General features: G+C 45.8%; 1 protein-coding gene across 1 annotated transcript in view; it reads left to right on the top strand.

Annotated features, from left to right (window-relative positions):
* The first annotated feature begins 5,299 nt into the window (after window positions 1–5,299).
* The window catches only part of Tmod2 (tropomodulin 2), a 44,360-nt gene continuing 35,268 nt past the window's right edge, over window positions 5,300–14,391 (top strand). The window contains exon 1 of the mRNA XM_051140517.1: window positions 5,300–5,425. The gene's annotated coding sequence lies outside the window, so the exon portion shown is untranslated. The remainder of the gene's footprint in view (window positions 5,426–14,391) is intronic.

Raw genomic sequence — 14,391 nt, 5'->3', positions numbered from 1 at the left:
AGAAAGTCTGCCACAAGGAGAAAGGAGAGAGACCTGAAGGGAAGAGAGGAAGACTGCCATGGGTTAGCTGGAGGAGAAGCACATGGCCGGCGGCGTGGACGGAGAATCTGGCCCAATGAAGAACATTAGCAAGTATTTGGGATTATGGATGGGAGGTAACTTGATAGAAGTTATTAGAAGCAGATGGCATGGGATTGAGACAGGGATCTCATTGCCTGCCCCACTATGGGAGGTAGTTTAGAGGATTGATATCTGCCCTGCCCCAGGTTAGCTAAGGCTATTTGAAAATATAACAAGTGTCTGTGTCTTGATTGATCGCTAGCTGGGCCTACTGATAATACAGATAATTTAAAAAATAATAGAGAGGTTTCTTCATCAGACCTTGCCTCGCGTGTCACTGGCCAGAATAAGCCATGTGACCACTCCCTGGACTATAATGTCATACTATAATGTCATGTAATCCAGGGAAGATGGCCCTGTTCCCCGCAGCCATAATAGGATTAAGAGCATATCCCTAAGACGGTATTAGGGCATCCTTTCCCTGATGGATGCATTCTACAGTCAAGAAGAACATGAAAGAGAAGGGCGGTGGAGGCGCACGCTTTTAATCCAGCACTGGGGAGGCAGAGGCAGGCGGATCTCTGAGTTTGAGGCCAGCCTGGTCTACAGAGTGTGTTCCAGGACAACCAAGGCTAACTAGAGAAACCTGCCTCAAAAAAAAAAAAAAAAAAAAGAAGAAGAAGAAGAAGAAGAAGAAGAAAGAAAGAAAGAAAGAAAAGAAAAGAAAGAAACAAGGAGGAGAGCTAAGCGTGGTGGCACACACCTTTAATCCCAGCACTCGGGGAGGCAGAGGCAGGTGGATTTCTGTGAGTTCGAGGCCAGCCTGGTCTACAAAACTTGTCCAGGACAGCCAAGGCTACACAGAGAAGGAGGAGGAGCGAGAATAGAATGGATGTGTTACAGGCAACCAATAACACTGCTGCCCACTCGCACTGGGAGTGCTGTCATAAATAATTCAAGCACTTGATTGCTTCATTGTAACTATTTTCTGCTCACAATTTTCCGCCAGTGTGTTGGTGTCTTTGCATGAGGAGGCTACACCTGGTGATCTGCAATGGAGCAGTTCTGGCTTAACTCTCCATCTTCACAGTCCAAAAATCAAGCTGAGGTGCTGGAGAACTGACTGGGTTGGTAAAGTGCTTGCTGCAGGAGCCTGAGGGTCCGAGCTTGATCCCTAGCTCCCAGGTAGAACAGTTGCCATGACTGACAGTGAGTGCCTCTGACACCAGGGCTGAGAAGGCAGAAACAGGGGCTCACTGACCAACCCCAGTCCCAAAAGAGAGAATCTGTTTAAAAAAAAAATAGATGGCACCTGAGAAATGACACCCAGGGTTGACCTCTGGCCTGTACATACATATGCAGTTGTATACATGAGTGTCTGAGAGTATACATGTATGTGCGCATGCACGCATGCACTCACACGCTCAGAAGAGGCGGAGAACTGGCATGGTGTTACAGGCATGGTGTTACTAGAATTTGGGAGGTGAAGACAAGATCAGGAGCTCAAGGTCACCTTTAGCTAGATACCAAGTTGGAGGGCAGCCAGAGCTATGTAAGACTTTGTCTCAAAAAAAGGAAATTTAAAATCAAACAACAACAACAACAACAAAAACAACATTGTCTAGAAATTCTGACAAGTTTGAATTAAATCATAGGTATGACTGTATCCTTTCTTTAAAAAAATAGAACATGAACAATAAATTTGAAGAACTATAGAGACTAAAACTGGTATCATCTTCCCTTCGTTTATTTTGTTTGTTTGTTTGCTCGGCTTGTTGTTGTTGTTATTATTGCTTGCCATTTGTAAAACCAGCCTTTCCAATAGATAAGGCTAGCCCTGAAGACCCGAACCTCCTGCCTCCACCTCCCAAGTGCTCAAACTAAAGGTTCACACCATCGTACCCACTATTTGTTTTGTTTTTGTGTGTGTGTGTGTGTGTGTGTGTGTGTGTGGTTTTGTTTTATGGATTTTTGTTGTTGTTGTTGTTGTTTTGGTTTTGTTTGTTTGTTTGTTTGTAGCCCTGGCTTTCTGGGAGCTCACTATGTAGAATAGACTAGACTCGAACTCCTGCCTCTACCTCCTGAGTAATGGGATTAAAGGCCTGTACTACCACACAGGTATTCTGATTTTTTGAAATAGCATCTCACACTGTAACCCAGGCTGTCCTGTATTTTACTGTGTAGCCCAGGTCAGCCTTAATTTCCCAGCAATCCTTCTGCTTCAACCACCAAGTGCTAGAATTCCAGAAGTGCACTGCCAGACCCAACTTCTTATTAATGTGTATCTGTCTGTCTGTTTGTTGTTCTGAGACAGGGTCTCTGTAGCCCAGGTTGACTTTAAACTTACCATGTAGCTGAGGATGACCTTGAACTTGTGATGCTCCTGCCTCTCTATCTCCCAAACATTAGAATGATAGCCATATGCCACCATGATCGCTAGTATTAAAAATGGGAAAGTTAAGTAAGCTTTCTACTTTCCCCACTTGTACATCAATTGACATCTACGTGCTTCTAGTCCTCATGGGACATACAGAAGTTGTCTAGATGGTCTTTCTTCTCAGATGTCTCTAGTGTGATTTCAACATCTTCCTAGAGCCCACACACGGCTCTCTATTTCTGCTCGGGCTGCCAACTATGACGACAGTGTAAGAAATCACTTCCCTTCTTCAGTTTGCTTCATCTCACAGACTGCTTCCGAAGTAATGATCCATTCATTGTATCCCATGCAGCCAGATTACTCACAGAGGACCACGGCACAGCCACAGAAGGAGACATCCTGCCACCAGGCATCTTTACTACTCATTTCTCCAATCTGAACAAAGGTGTTTGCCTACACTACCTTTCTCTAGAAAAACTGTGCACCTGATCTGTAAGCAGCCTCCATTTTTATTTAGTAAAAGGCTACGATTTGTAATGAATGCACAACACAGACATTTCAGGACATTTGGCGTAATAAAAGCACAAGAGAGCTTGAGAACACTGTTTAAGGCAGTTTGGTCACACTGCCATTTCTTTTCACTCTGACAAGGGGGTGCAGGGTTATAACTGACCATGGAAACACAGATGTCTCTCAGCAGCCATGGTAGACCTGTGTTCACTGGCCTGTTTTTTGTTTGTTTGTTTGTTTTGTTTTGTTTTGTTTTAATGCATATGTTACTTGTCTGTGGATGCCCTTAGGAGGCCATAAAAAGGGCATAGGGTGCCCCAGAGTTAGAGCCCTAAGGTGGTGTGGTTTGTCTCATGTAGGTACCTGGAACCAAACTTGTGTCCTTGGGAGGAGTTATCAAGGTTAGGCTTAGAAAGATGTCCTTACCGACTGGCTAAGCTGGACCAGCCTACCTAAGTCCTACCAGCTGTCTGAATGACTCGGAATGCATTAAAAACTCCCTCTGCCCCCAGCCAAGGACTATACGTGCAGTAAGCATTGAACCCTGACCCAGATCTAGCCAATGGACAGGCCATTCTCCACAGTTGAGTGGAGAGTGAGGACTGACTTTCACACAAACTCTGGTGCCCCGCATTTGACCACATCCCCTGGATGGGAGGCCTGGTGGCACTCAGAGGAAGGATAACAGGCTACCAAGAAGAGCCTTGATACTCTATGAGCATATACAGGGGGAGGAGGTCCCCCTCAGTCACAGTCATAGGGGAAGGGAGTAAGGGGAAAGCAGGAGAGAGGGAGGAATGGGAGGATGCAAGGGATGGGATAACTATTGAGATGTAATATGAATGAATTAATAAAAAAAGAAAAGACTCCCTCTGCCCATCCCACAGGACTGTTACAAAACTAAAGCAAACACAGGAATGGGGAAGCATATTTCACACGCATACGGAGTCGCTGTTATTATTTTCAACTATAGAATTTCCTCCGCAGCATATTTTCTCACCGCGTGACTATTGCATACCTCACTGCAGGCAGCAGTCACTGAAGTTCACTCTCGCTCATCCTTTGTCTATTGCAGATCCCATCAGCCCTCTTTAGCTCATCTTTTCTGCGCTGTATTTATAAACACAAATCCCGCCATACAGTGAAATGTTGCATGGAGCGACTTGAAAAACAAAACTCAGCAGAGCAGTAACTGGCAAGTATCCTAGCAAAGGTTATGCTCAAAGTACCCAACAAAAAGTCAAAAGGAGAGAGACCTTACCGAATTAGAAAATGCCTCTACTGTGTAAGCGTGGTGGACCATGCCTGTAATCCCAAGCCTCAGGAACTAAAATCAGGAAAATGATGAGTTCAAGACCAGCCTAGTCTACATAATAAGACCCTGCCCGCCCTTGAAAACGAAGTTTCTAGAAGGAACGCATAGGCCATGTACTTCCACAATCAGGGATTTGTCCCACCTGACGTCCGTGCTTCAGAAACAAGATAATATTCTGTGGCTCCCAAGAACCAGGCAGAGAGAAACGGGCTACATATTCGGAAGAGAAAGTGAGACAGTTAAAAGACCCACGGTAATAAACTCAGGGAATTTTAATGTCTACCCAGGCCGGAGATGGAGCTATGTTTTGCAAAGCACTTTTTGAAGGGCTTTCCCATCAGGAAACTGCATCCAAAGAACATCTGTTGTAACCACGATGAAGGGCTCCTTAGTGTGCGTGCTCTTAGTACGGACAGCTGTGGTCACTGACTCACACCTCAAATCTTTAAACTGTAAACATTTTACAGGCGACGACTCTGAGTCTCCAGTCCAGTGTTCAGGCAGGGTCGTATCATGTGAAGCCAGCATGTAGGTCTAAGTTCCCCCAATACACTCAAACTCCCAATCAAGCACCCTAAACGCTAGCTAGCTTTCCTCTCCGTTTCCCTAAACAATTAACCCATCTAATCCTTCCCATGCCCACACCCAGCCAATAAATCCTAGGGTAGGCCTGGTCTGTTTCTGAGCTTGGCTTGACCTGGGCCTTCACAAGGCTGCCCAGAAAGATGCTCACTTGTCCCCAGTCTTGCCAAGCCTCTGCCACGGCCACCACCACCCACCGCGATCCTGAGCATCTCCACAAAGCCTACGCAGCTCCCCTACCCCGCCCCCCAAAGCCAGGCTCCACCTGCCCTGCAGCTCGCTGGCGCATGTAGCTCCAAATGCTAGGGAAAGACCCTAGGAGGCCATCGGGTCTTAGGGAGACCCAGTCACGGCCCGGGCAGGGGTCCTGCTTCGGTGTGGCCACCGCGCGCCGCCGGAACTACGCTTCCCAGGCTGCCCCGCTGCAGCCGCGCGCCCGGCGCCGCACCCGGCCCGGAGCTGCCTGTTGCTCGCAGTTCTAGCTCGGGGCCCCGGCACCGCCCCTGTTGGTCGGACCTGAGCTTTCGGGACTCTAAGACTGCTGGCCAGGACCTTCCGCTTCGGAATGGGCGCAAGCAAGGGTGAGAACCCGGGGCAGGAGGGGACTGTCGGGGCAGTTTGTCTGCAGTACCCGGGTCAGCGGCCACCGCGCCTTGCGTGTCCACCGGAGGATGCTCCATGGCGTGGCGCGTGGCCAAGCGCAGCCCGCAGCGGCTTGCACCGGAGCGGCGGGTGAGCGGGGTGGCAGGAGACAGCGCCGGGCGGCCAGGGATGCTTGTAGTTACCGGTTGCATTGTGCGGTGCAGCCCCACAGCCCCACAGCCCCGCAGCCCCTCAGCACAGGAGTCCACCAGCAGAGAAAGGGCGCGGTCTCCGATCGCCCGGGGCTGCGGAGCTGGGGTTTTCCACGCTGGGCTTTGTTTCCCATTTTCTCTACTCTGGTGAACCTGTGAGTATTAAGCTCCCGGAGCCTCCAGCATCTCGCGGCCTCGTTTTAGCAGGAGCCTGGGAAAGGAGGACTCGGGCCGGCATCTTTTCTGAGGTCCTCGGAGCTGTCACAGGATGCATTAGCCTTCAGAAAGCCGCCCCGGCAGTTCCCTGGGAATCATTTTCTTATTCTTCCTGGGTAAAATCATGTTGGTCTGTGCATTTCCGGGGCTTCTATGCTTTAACCTGTTGACCTGTGAAAAATGAAGGTCGATTTAAAAAAAAAAAAAAAGATAATAGGCTCTGGGAATTTTTACTTTAAGATAACAGAAAGTGGGAAGGTGATGCGGGTAAGATACAAATTACAGTAAAGAGGCCAAGAACGCCACCGCGTCTTCGGTGCCTATTATATATCTGATTCGCCATGCGCCTGGAAAAGGAGAAAAAAGAACATCAGAGGACGTGTTACAAAAGCACGGTTTCTGTAGCAGCTCCACCATTGAGGAGTTGAGGAATCCTGGGCCAGACCCCTTCGCCTCTCTGTAATGGGGTATTTGGTGAAATGGTTTCTGGGCCTCTTTTCTTCCTAGATTCTTGTATCAAGGAACTGAAATGGCAAGAATGCTTTAACACTTTTGCAAAAAGCTTGACAGGGACAGAACGAACCGTTTTCCCTTAAGGAAGCAGGAATCCCTTCCCCCCCCCCCGGGGGGGGGTTTAGCTAATCCAGTTTTTTGTTTTGTTTTGTTTAAATATACCTGATTTCATCTGTTCTCTTCAGTTTATCTCAAAGGTTTGGTTTTTATGTTAACATAAATTGGCAGGCCACAATATGATGGTTTTGTTTGCAGAAGGCATTGCGATCAGCTGATAAAGGTTAGTGGCTGCCTAGGGCTGGGCCTGGGCTGTCAAATGTGCTCTGTAAGAAAGTGGGGGAGGAGACGCCAGCAAGAAATAACCAGAGAGGGCATACAGTGAGAAAAGACAGAGTGCCACTGATGGGCTGTTGTGTGAAAAGTAAATGCACAATAGAAGGACTGAGAAACGCACTGTACAAACGCTGACCGAACTCACTAGCTGGTACAGAATATTTGAGAGAAAGAAGGATGAGAGCAGACCTTTCAGATTATCTCAGAGTGTCCTATGCAAGGAGAACGCACCTTTACAATGCACAGACTAGGAAGTTTCCACTCTCCCCCAAAGGTCAAGGTGCTGTCTCTTGTGAGTCTCTCGTGCTATAATAAAAAGACTGTAATTTCACCCATGTAGTATTCCTGCCTAGAGGACGCAGGAGTGGGGGAACAGCTATCGTAGATAGAAACACATGTAACTGTGGATTGGTGTGCGTGTGGACTTTGACTCCTAGATGAGAAATCAATAGCTACAAAAGATCGTTTTGCCGGGACAGGGCATGGTGGGGCCTGCCTAATGCCAATAGGTAAATCTCTGTGAACTTAAGGCCAGCCTGGTCTACATAGTGAGTTTCAGGGCAGCCCAGGCAACATGTAGGGAGACCCTGTCTCAACCTTGTATCCAAAATAAAGAAATAAATAGAGATAATTTGGAAATGTCCAAGGTACCCAAATATGCACTGTGTATTAGACAATGTAGAATTATTGTTCTTAGGTACCCTAAAGGTATGGTAGTACATAGGAAACTGTTCTTTGTTTTGTTTTGTTTTGTTTTGTTTTGTTTTGTTTGGGTTTTTGAGACAGGGTTTCTCAGTGTCCTGGACTCACTTTGTAGACCAGGCTGGCCTCAAACTCACAGAGATCCACCTGCCTCTGCCTCCCTAGTGCTGGGATTACAGGCGTGCGCCACCACCACCCAGCTGTTTCCTCCTTTTTAACCCCCAATACACCCCCTTCCCACCTTCATGCCTGTGGTGGTGGTGGTGGTAAGAGCGGTAACCTAGTAAATCCAGAGTTGCATTGGGTTGGGTTGTTGGGTTGATCTGTAGATCTTGTGTCAGTAACCACAGCAGCTATGCGTTCATGAGTGCAACAGCTGTGTGGTGTCTAGAAGACAGCATTTCACGGCACTCCTTCCTGTCCTCTGGGTCTTATGTTCTTTCTTTCTGCTTCTTTCCACGCCCTCTTAACTGAGCTTCCCTGAGCTTCCAGGTGGTTGGGATGTTCCATTTAGGGGGACGAGCACGCAATAGTCCACTTGTTCTCAGCACGTTAGTCTGCATTAACTGCTGCCCACTGCTGAGGAAATCTTCTCTGGCCGAAGTCGAGAGCGACACTAATGTACGAGCGCAGCCGTAAGTATCCAGAAGACAACTTGATGGCGTGTCTGTTTCGCAAAACAGCAGCGCCGCCTGTACCTCCCCCCATGTGTACCGCCTGTAGCCTCCCAAGCCATAGGCTTTTGACCAGGCATGAATTTCCTCCTGCAGAACAGGCCTCAAGTCTAGTCAGAAGCTGGTTGGTTGCCCCCATAACCTTCATGCCACTGTATCAGGAATCACACCTTACCTGGCAGGTCGGCTGTCTTTATGGAAGATGTACACAGTAGAGACACTCTAGGAATAAACTCAGAGTCTTCCTAGGAAAACACTAGATCACTGAACCGTATCTTTTTCCTTTTTCTTTCTTTCTTTCTTTCTTTCTTTTTTTTAATCATTTGGCCTGCAGTTGATTAAAGTAGCAGATGTGGAGATCACACTTATTAGTGTAGACTCTGTGTTAGTAATTCTCAACCCTCAATAATTCTTGCCCTGGCTAAGAACTGCCCTGAAAGAACTCTCCTCATCTCCACACTCATCATCTTTGAGACTGAAGATGCCCGTGCATGCTAGGCGAACACTCTACCCCGGAGCCATGTCCTCAGCCTTCTTGTGTTTGTTTGATTGGTTGGTGGTGGTGATGAAGATCTTGGTTTGTTCAATTGTTTTTTCTTTCATTGGTGATGGTTTTTTGTTTGTTTGCTTTGTTTTGTTTTGTTGGGGGGTTGGCATGAGACAGAGGGTTTTTTGTTGTTGTTGTTTGTTTTGGTTTTTCGAGACAAAGTTTTTCTGTGTAGCCCTGGCTGTCCTGGAACTCGAACTCTAGATCAGGCTGGCCTTGAACTCAGAAATCTGCCTCCTTCTGTCTCCCAAGTGCTGGGATTAAAGGTGTGTGCTATGATGCTCAGCCTCAGCCTTCTTTTGGTTTTTCGCCTTTGAGTCAAGGTCTCAACACATTGCTGAGACAAGCCTTGAGTTCTTGTCCCTCTGCTACATCTTCCTGCATGGCTGGGTGGCTGGTCTGCTCTGCCAGGTCCAGCCGACTATTTCCCTTTCATGCTTAAGATCTGTGGCAGTATGTAAGGGAGTTCGGGAATGTAGGTTCTAGCTGCATTGGTTCTACCATTGAATGGTAGTTCATTTTACTTTGGATGGAGAAAATTCTGGGGAAATAACTGGTCTAATTTCAACAGAAACGTAAAGAGTGGAGTCCTTCTTAGTCCTTCTGTGAGTAAATTACATGTTACCTTGTGTAAAAGGTTACATGGACTTATAGACTATTCTTCATTCAGAGAAATTTCTAGAAGGCATGTGCAAAGACTTCCTACTGCAGACTAAAAAACCAGAATCAACTCTTAAGACACCATCAGATGTGATGGCTCATGCTCCTAATCCTAGCATTCAGGAGGCTATTATAGTTATTTTTATAAAACTGTGTTTATCAGTTTCTGTTTTAACCCAGATAACACCCAAATAATTGAGACTCTGTTATATTTGTTTAATAATAAGCTTCATAGCACAAGAACTGAGCTGTTGTTACTCTGTTCTTTTGTTGCTCTTGTTTGCTTTGGCTTTTGGTTTTGGGGTTTGGTTTGGGTTGGCTTGGCTTGGCTTGGGTTTTTTTGTTTGTTTGTTCATTTGGCTTTTTTCAAGACAGGGTTTCTCTGTGAAGCCTTGGCTGTCCTAGCTTTTATAGACCAAGCTGGCCTCAAACTCACAGCAATCCGCCAGCCTCTGTCTCCCAAGTACTGGGATTAAAGGTGTGCATCACCGTGCCTGGCTATTACTCTATTCTTAGCCATCTAGACTAATTTGGCTTCCTCCTAACTTACATCCCAGAGATGATTGTACTTTGTAGCTTTCCTGTTCCATCTCTCTCTCTCTCTCTCTCTCTCTCTCTCTCTCTCTCTCTCTCTCTCTCTCTCTCACTCTCTCATTGGCTGTAAGATGCTTTATTGGCCCATCAGGGAACAATTGGGGAGCAATGTTAACACAACATTGAGCCTGGAGATTCTCATAACAAGGACTGGAACTAGATATGGGAGGCACAGAAATCAGCATTTGAATTACACAATAACCTTATGTCTAAAGAAGACAGAGAAAGGACACTCATCACAAGTTCCAGGCTAGCCTGTTCTACATAGTGAGTGAGTTCCAGGCTAGGCTGGTCTACATAGTAAGTTCAAGGCCAGTTAGGCTACAAGATGAGACCCTGTCTAAACGTTAAAATAAATAAATGAATGAATACATAAAAAGATACTGCGTTTAGTCTCTGATACAGACTCCTTTTGTTCAAGACTAATTTTCCTATAACTAGATCTCATGTATGTGTGAAAATAGTCATTTAAAGGACATGTGTCTGTAGTGATATACATGTGTATGTTCTGTGATTCTCTCACCTGTTATGCTTCCAGGTGTTTAGAATATTGTTATCACTATAAGAAAAAGAGACTATCTAATCAGATCCAGGAAAACTGTTTTACTCTTCATGGTCAGAGCTTTTCATGGGTTAATGACCATTGAGTTCTTGGATCTGGAGGGAGGGAGGGAGAGAGATTCAATATGTTATACAATTGTAAAGGAACTTTTATTTGCCTGTTTCAATTGTTATCTCAGAGGATTACTGCCTCTGTCTGCTCGCCTAGGCCTAGTCCTGGAAGCTTCTAGCCTCCATACAATCTAATCTAGGCCTAGAATGTTTATAGCCTCTGAGACTTACTGCTTAATAAGCTCACCCTTTCTTGTTCTTACTGAGCACTGGGCTGGCTGGTTCAACTCAGCTGTTCTGACTCAAACGCTTCTCCCAGCTGACTTATTCAATCTGGTGTCTCTCTCAGCCCTTGAATGCTCTGCTTGGCCTCAAACTAACTCCAGCTAACTGCTCTAATCTTGTGGCTCCTTCTCATTCTCTGGCTCATTCTGTCTTCACCAGAGTTCTTTCTTTGCAACTTGTCTCTCTATTGCTGTCCAGGTAAAATTGACCTCTCTCTCTCTCTCTCTCTCTCTCTCTCTCTCTCTCTCTCTCTCTCTCTCTCTCTCTCATTCTCCACACTGCTTCCTAAAATAGCTTCTGTTTCCTCTCTGTTCTCATGAGAGTTGGGCATATTCTATTCTGTCAAATCTTCCCTGATTCATCACTTTCTTTTTCTGCCACTCAATTAGACACCACTTTCCAACATGGATGCTTCCTTCTACAAACTAACTTTACCTTCATTGTTTTGGATTAAAGGCATGTGCCACCACACCTGGACCTAAGCTTTTCTTTAGCTGACATTTGCTCTATACAAGTCTGGCCTTGAACTCTGATCTGCTTGCCTCTGGCTCCTGGATAAAGGCGTGTTTGTATCCCAGCCAGATCAGTTGGTAGAGCATGATACCCCCCCCCTTTTTTTTTTAAGGTTTATTTTTATTTTATGTATCTGAGTACCCTGTCTTCATGCACACCAGCAGAGGGCATCAGATCTCATTATAGATGGCTGTGAGCCACCATGTGGTTGCTGGGAATTGAACTCAATACCTTTGGAAGAGCACTCAGTGCTCTTAACCTCTGAGCCATCTCTCCAACCCCGAGCATGATACTCTTAATCTCAGGGTCATGGGTTTGCACCTGATGTTGGGCACCAAAATGTTGTTATAAAGAAAGAAAATCCCCAATCATTCGATTTTACCAGTGAAGACTCAGGAGCCAGATGCTGGGGTGAAAACCTGCTAGCTCAGAGACGCAGAGAAAGCATCCAGCTGACCTTCCTACTCAGCTCACACCCCAGAGGAAAAGACCAAAAAGCCAAAAGCCAAACGCCCAAGGCCAAAAGCTTGCTAGCTCAGATGATGACCCAGGAGGAAAAGGCCTGTAAGCAAACCCAACAACCCAGGAGGAAAAAAGCCAAAAGCCAAGGGGTCCTTTCTTCTTCTCCACACTGTCTTAAATACTCTTCTCTCAAAGTCCTAAGCAAACACAGAGCCCACAGGTCATATCAAGGCATAAGTCAAAATTTAGCTTATTGGTGCCAAAGAAAAAGACAGAGATAGGTAGATCAAAGACCACATGAGCAGGGAGAAGCTAGGAAAACAGACAAATGAAAGAAAAGAAACAAATCCATGGTGTCAGAAAATTAGAAGTCTTTACATTTGCAAAGGCTGGGTAAGGAACATAGTAAAGCCAACGTGAAACTGGAACTGGTGGCACATACCTGTAATCTCAGCGTTTGGGAAGTGAGGCAGGAGGGTCAGGTATTCAAGGCCAGTACCCACATGGCTACTAACAACTGTCTGTAGGTCTAAAGGGTTCAACACCTCCTCAGACACTGCACATACACATAGCCCACAAATACACATGCAGGAAAAAGTACGTCTACCCAAAATAAAGATGGATTAATATTTAAAATAGTAAATAATATAACAACAGGCAGTTAAAAACCGGAAAGGCTGGAATGCAAGCAAAGAAGTAGATACAGGTCTAGAAATGAGAGTTCAGCAAGGCGTGGTGGTGACTCACCCCCTGTTGTCACCAGGACTAAGAAAGAAAAAGCTAACCTGAGTTCCAGGTCCTCTAGGACCACATGACACAATAGCAAAAAAAAGGCGGGGGGGGATATCTCAGAAAATAGAACCTAACCTCTTAACCAAAAGGGACAAGCAGCAACAACAGGACCCACCAAAAGAATTGGAAAGTAAGTGGCAGCAGAAGAAGGCAATAAGAATCTCATGTAAGAGAGCTGCCCCAGCTGGCACGCCCTGGCCACCTCCTACCCAGGTGGAAATCTACATCAGTGTGGGCAACCACCCACCATGGAGGCTTGCTGCCATTGGCAGTGCTGATTCAAGACCCTCACATGCTGCTGCTTTCCTGTATGTAATCTTAGCAAGGAAAACAAAGGAAAGACAGCTTTCAAAAGAAGACTGTTCTCAGACCGAAGGCACATGAGGCACTGTGCCTCGGAATACAGTAATATCCCAGGTACTGCTCAATATAGTTACGTGACGATTGTCTCAGTCAGTGGTGGAGCACGTGCATGACAAGGATTACGTCACCCGATTCACTGTAGCTATCTTAAGAGCGTGTATGATCTATAATGTTAGCACAGTACACAATAGCCTGATGACGCATTTCTCATAATGCTGCCCCGTGGTGAGGCAATGTGTGGCTGCACTGTTCTTTGCTTGTTTTGCAGAGGATGGGTCATCAGTTCCATCTTTTTTTTTTTTTTTTAAGATTTATTTATTTATTTATTATGTATACATTGCTCTGCCTGCTTGTACCCCTGAAGGCCAGAAGAGGGCGTCAGATCACATTATAGATGCTTGTGAGTCACCATGTGGTTGCTGGGACTTGAACTCAGGACCTCTGGAAGAGCAGACAGTGCTCTTAACCGCTGAGCCATCTCTCCAGCCCATCAGTTCCATCTTGTCTGCATCATGAGGCCCTGGGCTAGTTATCTCCAAGGTCATGCTTTTAGTCTGTCATGCTTTCTGGCCCATTGCTTTAGGCACAGGCCACAATGACAACAAAGCCTTCTATGCTTTCTGAACTAGACAGGAGCCTTCTTTTGTGGGTTCGTTCTTATAAAAGGTGATGGTTTTCAAGCTGAACACCTCTTGACAGTTTTTGTACCATAAAGTAGCTTCAGCTAGAATCACTTTGTGAATCTGGTAGGGTCAGGTAGGTCCTCACTGCCCTGCCAGCCTGCTCAGCCCCTTTGCCTTGCTGGAAATTTTTTTTTTTTTTTTCCTGAAAGAAAATTTCCCTATTTTCCCCTTGAAGTTTCTGTGTCTTTCGTCCTCTGATAGCTTTTTGGTTTTGTTTTGGTCTGGTTTTTTTTTTTTTTCCAGAGAAAGACAGTCTTATGTCACCCAGGCTGTCCTCCAACTCACTGTGAACCTGAGTCTAGCCTTGAACTCCTGGTCTTCCTGCCTGCACCACCACGCTTGGCTTCATTTAACAATTTACAACAAAGAGAAAAATTACTCTGGCCTGTCTTCCAATAGCTGGTTTGGCTAATCTGGCTACATAGTGAGTTCCAAAGGCCAGCCAAGGGTATATATATATATATTGAGATCCTGACTCACCCCAACCTAGGAAAAAATAGAGATGAATTAAGTAAGCAGGACCAGTGCACGTTTTGGTAGAGGGGACTAAAAAAACTAATGTTCTTCTGTTTCTTGGTTTTAGGGAATGTGGTTTGACCCTTGTGCAAATCGAGTCATAAATTTTTTCAAGTCTTGTGAGATAATGAAGGTATATTAAACAAGTGCAGATTAACATCATTTACTGATTCAGAAATAAGTCAGCAACAGCAGTTTGAGTTTTGGTCTGCTTTTGTGTAGAGAGAGTACAAGGCTGGGCCCTTGGTGTCCAAGTTGATTTTCCTCTTTCACAGCACAGTTGAATTA

This window comes from Acomys russatus, chromosome 32 (genome assembly GCF_903995435.1).
Source record: "Acomys russatus chromosome 32, mAcoRus1.1, whole genome shotgun sequence".
In the NCBI taxonomy this organism is placed as follows: domain Eukaryota; kingdom Metazoa; phylum Chordata; class Mammalia; order Rodentia; family Muridae; genus Acomys; species Acomys russatus.
This window is presented reverse-complemented; position numbering and strand designations above follow the sequence as displayed.